At 35.4% G+C, this 7,555-nt stretch overlaps 1 pseudogene; it reads left to right on the forward strand.

Moving 5' to 3' along the window:
* The first annotated feature begins 486 nt into the window (after positions 1-486).
* On the forward strand, positions 487-902 carry LOC122488990 (annotated as a pseudogene).
* Positions 903-7,555: the final 6,653 nt, after the last annotated feature.

Raw genomic sequence — 7,555 nt, forward strand, 5'->3', positions numbered from 1 at the left:
TACCTGATATCTGACTGTTACCAGAGGAGAGGTGGGTGGGGGGATAGGTGAAATAAGGGATGGGGATTAAAGAGTACACTTATCATGATGAAAAAAATAAAATAATTTAGAAAAGAATATTTATCTGAGAACCTTTCCATTTTTAGTTCCTCTGTTCTCATGATTATCTTGATATTAAAGAAGTCATGATATTGAATCATAAGCAGCAGTTCATAGCATTTTTTACCTAAAAGTCTCAAATAACTGTGGCAAAAAAAATCATATACATTTGCTGTAAGTTATAAAATAACTTGAATTTCTCAAGATTTTACTGGCAGATCTAAAAAGACAAAAATATTTACCACAAAACATGTGGTCCTCAACTTTACTTCAATGACTAATACACTTACTTAAGAAAAAAAAAGCTACAGCTACAGCGTATTTTTGTTTTGTTTTGTTTTGTTTTGTTTTGTTTTGTTTTGTTCCTGTCCCTTTCCTGATTTCAAGATGTCTAAACAAGGCCGTGGCAGGTCCTCCAGTGTGAAATTCTGGATTTCCCTATCTTCCCATAGGAGCCATGACCAACTGTACTGACAACACAAGAGTCAAAAATCTGTGTATCATCTCTGTGACAGGGATTGAGGACAACTGAACAGACTTCCTGTTGCTGGTATGAATGACAGGGTGATGGCCATAGTGAAGAAAGGCAAACCAGAGCTCAGAAAGAAGGTATATCCAGCAGCGGTAATTCAACAACAAAAGTCATACCAGAGAAAAGATGGCCTGTTTCTCTATTTTGAAGAAAGCGAGGGATAGTAAGCATTAAAGAAGAAATGAAAAGTTCTGCTATCATGGGATGAGTTGCAAAGGAGTGTGTAGACTTTTGGCCCAACCTTTCATCCAATGCTGGCTGCATTGCATGATTCTTTGATATATTTGTTAAAAGAAAAAAAAAATTGGGGGCGCCTGGGTGGCTCAGTCGGTTGAGTGTCTGACTTAGTCTCAGGTCATGATCTCACCGTTTGCAGGTTCAAGTCCCACCTCTGGGACAGGCAGAGCCTGAAGCCTGCTTCAGATTCTCTGTCTCCCTCTCTCTCTGCCCCTCCCTTGCTTGCGTGCTCTCTCGCGCTCTCTCTCTCTCTCTCAAAAAGAAATAAATAAACTTAAAAAAAATTAAAAATTATTTCCCCCCACCCCCAAAATAGAAATTAAAAAAATTTTAAAGGTACAAAACTTATTGACTACATGAATATACTCACATGAAAAAAACCATACCTCATTTTCTGACGTGTAGATTTTAGGTCATCCTTTGTGAGGTTTCAACTTTATATTCTAAAGTAGTAGAACACTTCCATGTATATTTTTCACAGTATAATTATTAACTTTTTAAAAGTTTAAAATTATGTTCAAATATATTTTAATTACATTATTTTATATTGTATAATAGTTATAAAAATAGCACAGAATAAATAACAAGCACTGAAGTCATTATATGTAGGTCACAATTATTTAAAAATTGTAGTATAGAACAATAGTAGATCATAAAAATTCAATTTGATCCTAATTTATTGAAAACAGTTGAGCTCTTAATTATTCACTGTGCTTCATAAAACTCAAGGTATGTTTACTATAGGTCAGGTATGCCTTGAAATCTAAAAAAACAAAACAGAGTCATATAAAAAGGAGAAACTTGACTGAGGGCTAAGCAAAATCTTAGTGAAGGAAAAAAAGGGAAGGGAATTAAGTTTACTGTACATACATGTTTTTTGGTCCTATGTTTCCTGTGAACACAAGAAAGTCAACATGTAAAAGAGAAAGTAACTAAGTTGACAGTGAAGCCAATAAATATCGTTATTAAACGGCCGCTTAATTTAATTTTCAGAACACATGTAAATTTAAGATAGTTGTCAGTGAGAGGAAATATTTTGAGGGAGTTGCTTTTTTTTCCAAATTTTGTGGCAATAGAAGAAAAAGAGTAGTTGGAAATAAAGTGACACTTTGTTCTCACGTGGCTTATTGTGGAATTTTTATTTTCCAATGTTATTGTTTTCTGTCAGTTGGTATGCCAAAATAACCAGTAACTGAATAGCTGAATTCAGTTATTTATCCAGCAGAAAGATAGTGAATGAGGATCTCAAAGAGGTACCTATATGATAGCCAACACATGGAAAAACTGAAGTGTCCATCAATGGATAAATAAATGGATAAAAAAGATGTGACCTATAAAATGGAATATTACTCAGCAATGAGAAAGAAAGAAGACTTGTCATTGTGACACAGTGCATGGAACCTGGGGGCATTATGGTTAGTGAAAGAAGCCAGACAGATAAAGACAAATACTGTGTGGTGTACTTATATGTGGAAGCTAAATGAAAACAGTAGAAAAGTAGATGCCAGGCACTGGAGAGTTGGGAAAATAGGGAGGGTTTGGTAAAAGGGTATAAACTTTCAGCTATCACATGAATAAGGTCGGAGGATCTGATGTATAACATAGTAACCATAGTTGATAATATTGGGCTGTATAATTGAAATTTGCTAAGAGAGTAGAACTTAAATGTTCTCACACATGTGAATAAGATAAATATGTGAGGAATCCTTTCATGATGTATACATATATCAAATTACCACAATGTATAACTTAAATATCTTACAATTTTATTTGTCAATCTTACCTCATTGATGCTGAAAAAAAAGATTAGTGAATGGAGGCTGTGGACTAGGCAGAAAGAGGTTCATTAAGTGGGATGTGGGGTTAGCATGTGAAAGGAGAAACTGATGACTATATTAAGATGAACTGCTGAGATATCTAGACTAGTCAAATTCATAGAGAATGAAGGTAGGATGGGAGTTGCCAGAGGCCGGAAGGCAACAGGAATGGGGAGTTAGTATTTAATGAATAAAGAATTACAATTTAGAAAGAAGGAAAAGATCTGCACAAGGATGGTGCTGATGGTTGCACAGCAATGTAAATGTGCTTAATGCCTTAGAACTGTACATTTAAAATGTTTAAAATCCTGGAGTTTGTGTTATCTACAGCTTATCACAACTTTTAAAAATATAAAAATTCAAAAGAAAGATGAATTGGTAATCCAGTAATTGGTGGTCCTACAACAGAGATGCTCTTAATATGATGTGATGAAAATGGCATTTACTTCTGCAATTTTTCTCCTAAAAAAAAAAAAAACCAAGTCTAATCATGTGAAAAATATCAGAAAGGCACAGACTGTGTGATATTCTACAAAATAGCTGACCATTCCTCAAAACTTTCATGAAAAATAAGGTTGTGAAACCGCTTCCACTGTACAGAAGTACAGACACCAGGAATCAAAGACAAATCCCTTTGTCCACTGCTCAACAAAAAGAATACACTCCCTCCTCTTACTTCTATCCAACCCAAGGGGAAAAGAGGACATGAAGCCAGGGTACAGGATCTAATACTCTTGTTTTCTTTCAGGTCTCCTACTTCCAAACTGCACTGGTCTGAGAAGTAGGAAAATTTGATTCTGCTTGATAATCTCTTATATTCTGTGAGATCTTTCTGTTCTAATGCCTAAAATAAGCCACTTGTGCTTAGAAGTCAAGAATTGCATGGTTTTTATTTGTCTCTTTTAATTCAGTTCTCCTAAAATAACTCCTCTAAATGCTATGATTAACTCCAATAGGGTAGCCAGTCCGGGGGAAAATTACTAGAGGAAATAAAGCAACTCTCTACTAGAGGAAAATAGACTACAATAATCTCATCATGTCAATAGCTTTATCAAGAATATGTATGGCTTTCTCATTACCCATAAGTAATATCCACTTGTAATGTGATTTTCAAGGTTTTCCATTTTTCTAGACTGATCTCTAAATACACAGAAGAAATATACAATAAAACCTCACGTCTAAAATTGACTTATCCTCACAATGCCACCCAGCATGTTTACCCCTTCCTCCCTACCTCTACCTGTGCCATCTTCACAACCTGACATATCATCTTTGATATTAAGATCACTAAAATGGTAGGCAACGAGATTAAGACTAGATCCACAAGCCAACCTGACTCCTGAGTTTGAAGCTTTTTCCTACATAGCATTCTGTATTGTTTTTCAGTCCCTCAAGTTTTTGGTAACTTTTGAAGACCAGATGCTAGGAAACTTTCCAAAGCCATATGGCCTTTTTCATTTCCCTGTCTATCTGTCTATCTCTCTCCCTTTCATGCTCTTGCTCTGACTCGTTTATTCTTTTGGTCTCCTTCTTTTACTGAAATATATAGATTTCTGTTGTTCTTGCATCTGTAGCTGCCTTTCTCACCACTGTATGCAGACAATAAACCAGGACCGTAAGTTATATTAATATGAATCAAAGGCCTATGCCATTAGACTTTCATAGAGACTGATATGATACAAGATGAACAAATTTGCCCCCTACCCGTTTCTTCTCAATCCCAGTTCAGAAAGTCAACTCAATACATTCTGCTTGCTGCTTTTTCAGGTCCAAAGAGGTTTTTGGCTACCCAATGGAGATCCTAAGTGTTTGTTATAAAAGTTATTGTTTTAACTCTTCTAGTTATAGCTAACAATAGAAAAATTGCATTAATTTGTAATATAAAGATGCATAGCAGTTAGTGTTTTGTAAACATGAACATATCAGAGTGTAAGGGTTATGATCTTTATCTGTGTGCTCCAGAAAGTGTATGATAGTTGTCACGTTTGTTAGCACCAGCCTAGTGCAAGATTAATTCCCAGCATTCTCAGTAGCAACTATTCTCGTGTCATGAGTAGAGCCGAATTACTGATAGTTGATGAAATACTGTATGGCCCACATGTCAGAGAGAGTCAGCCCTGCTCAGTAAATGACACAGCAAGTAATAGAATTCAATTAAGTTACTTTCTCATTGATATATTTAGTACAAAATTACAATTTCTTATTCATACTGCAGCAATGATGTAAGTATGACTTATGTCACTACAGTTTCTTGCCCAATATCCGTTTTGTCCTCTAGCCTTACTAATACAATGTTAATTTAGTTAGGGGCAAAAAAAGCATTGTTTTCCTGGCTCCTTTGCCTCTAAGGTTTGACCCATGACAAAGTTCTATCCAATGAGCTGTAATCAGAAATTAAACTGGAGTGGGGGGCACCATGAAAGTCTTTTTTTTCTTGAAATAAGGAGACAAACACAACTGGCATGAGACTGATGACCTCCACCTTTTTTCCTGCAGTTTAGACTCTGATGTGAGGCAGCAGCTTGTGAGTGGGAGGAAGGAAGGAGCTTGGTTAATTCCGTTTTTGCAACATGGACCAATCATGAATGGCTTACTTCCAGATTTCTGTGTTATGTGAAAAAACAATTTGTTTAAGCTGGATAATTGAGTTCTTTCATCTGCAGCCAAACATAATCCCAATTACTATATTCTTTTCAAATAAAATCTAGTATATTCTAAGACAAGTAAGGTACAAGTGTCCTTTTAACCATGAAGACCTGATTTTAGGGGTATTGGTGGTTGTAACTTGTGTGGTAAAGTCTCCTACAGCTGTTACACTGGACAGCACCAAACTCTGACAAAGTCAAAGTCAAAGCCAGTGTTACACTTCAGTAAATTTTCCATGCTCTATTGTTTGCCAAGATCTTCCAAATCTGAAATAAGAAGGGGGGAAATTCCCAGGAATAATTGAAATAATAAAACATTATTTGTTTGCTATTTATTTCTGGAACAGTGACTTATTCCAAGATTTGAAAAACTAAATGACTGATCAGGTCATTCACCAAGAAAAAATAAAATAAATTCTAAATGCAAATAGTGAGCACGTTCAATCTCTCTCTCTCTCTCTCTCTCTCTCTCTATATATATATATATATACAAAAATACTTCTAGCATGTAGTTGTCTTAAATTTACTTGTGGTATGAGGCCTGCATTTATGATTTAATTATCTGAAGCCTCTGAACGTTGAAGTAAATTTTGAAAAATAACATTTTACTCTTTACACTGTAAATAATTTTCTCTCAAGCTTAGACATGTCTAAAACTTGTATTAATTAATTAGCAATAAATAAATCATTGAGAGTTTATTGTCTGTAGTAGATATTCCCTTAGCCACAGTTGGCTTCCACCAGCTTTTGAAGCCTGCTGTGCTCATCCCTTCCCAATTCTCGCTTCAGTGCCATCACATTTTCAGCTTGAAATCTGCTATACTGGGAATGCTTACACCAAAGAAATTGGCTAATGCTGCAAATCAATCGTGTGTGTGTGTGTGTGTGTGTGTGTGTGTGTGTGTTGGGGCAGGGCTACTCATTGTTAAGTACCACCTACATAGCACCACAAAAGATATAAATGTAACTAAGACACCACTCTACTCTTATTTCTTCAGCAAATATTTAGTATATTTTCTTGTCATTTATTTGTTAGGTTCCACAAATATTACAATGATATTCTGCATGATCCTTTCATTCATTCATGACAAGTTTTAAAATGTCCACTTCAAGTAGACATGCATTGCTGCTATTTGGAGTTTACACTAGAGTAGGCAAGGTCTTCAACTCAAGATGTTTACAATATAGCAGGGGCTATTCCATCTGCCCACACACCACTATGGTGCAAGGCAGTGTGCGATAAGGACTGAGAGAAGGCAAAGTCAATGTGTAATGTCATTCTGAACAGGAGAGAGAACTTGTGTGTGATCTGGTAAACTTTACAATGCTTCACTGAAGTGGTACCATTTGCCCTGCATCTCAACTCTTGGAGAAAAAATTCATTGGTTAAAGTAAGTGCGGGTGGCGAGCAGATAGCTTCTTTACTATTTTGAACTTATTTTTGCTATTTTCTCATATTTTATTGAAATTAAGTTTATGTGTCTTTTTTCTCCATTACTCTTTGAGAACTCTTCACAAAGCAGAAGATGAATACTAGGCGGTTGTGTCTCCTGGCACAGAAACTATCACAGTGCAAATCCTTAATAAATGCCTCTGGACTGAATTCAAATGGGAGAAATAAAGAAACATGAAGGTTGTGTTTAGGAAATGGTGAGCACTGTAATTTGGTTGGGTGAAAGATTATGAGAGGTGAAGTGTATAAGACATATAAATAAGAAAATCAGGTGAAATCAGATCATGAATTAATTACATAGACAGAAACTTACCTTTATTTTCAGTGGGCTTTTAAAAAGTATTTAGTAGGGAAAAATAATCACAGCATGTACTAGCAGAATAATATGACAGCTGGGTTCGAAAGTAGATTACCATGTAGAGGCAATAATAAACATTTAGAAAATAATTAAATAATAGGGGTAGCAAATCACAATGGCCTGAACTACCAAGGGGACAAAAAGGAATGAAATGATAGAATATAGTAGACTTCGAGGTAGATTAAACAGGAGAAATTGTTCTCATATTGTATAAGACAGATGAGTTAGATGAAAGAAATATAGATGACCTTAGAAGTTCTGAGCCAAAGTGACTGGGAACATGAATCTATTTGAAGAACCAGAGAATTTCAAGACACCTTTCTTTTTGTCTGTTTATATTTTGAAGGATGTAAGTTTTTGTACATGTTGAGCTGGACTATTACATGGTTTATAAATATGTGAGATATTCATTAA

The sequence above is a fragment of the Prionailurus bengalensis genome, chromosome B2 (genome assembly GCF_016509475.1).
Source record: "Prionailurus bengalensis isolate Pbe53 chromosome B2, Fcat_Pben_1.1_paternal_pri, whole genome shotgun sequence".
Taxonomy (NCBI): domain Eukaryota; kingdom Metazoa; phylum Chordata; class Mammalia; order Carnivora; family Felidae; genus Prionailurus; species Prionailurus bengalensis.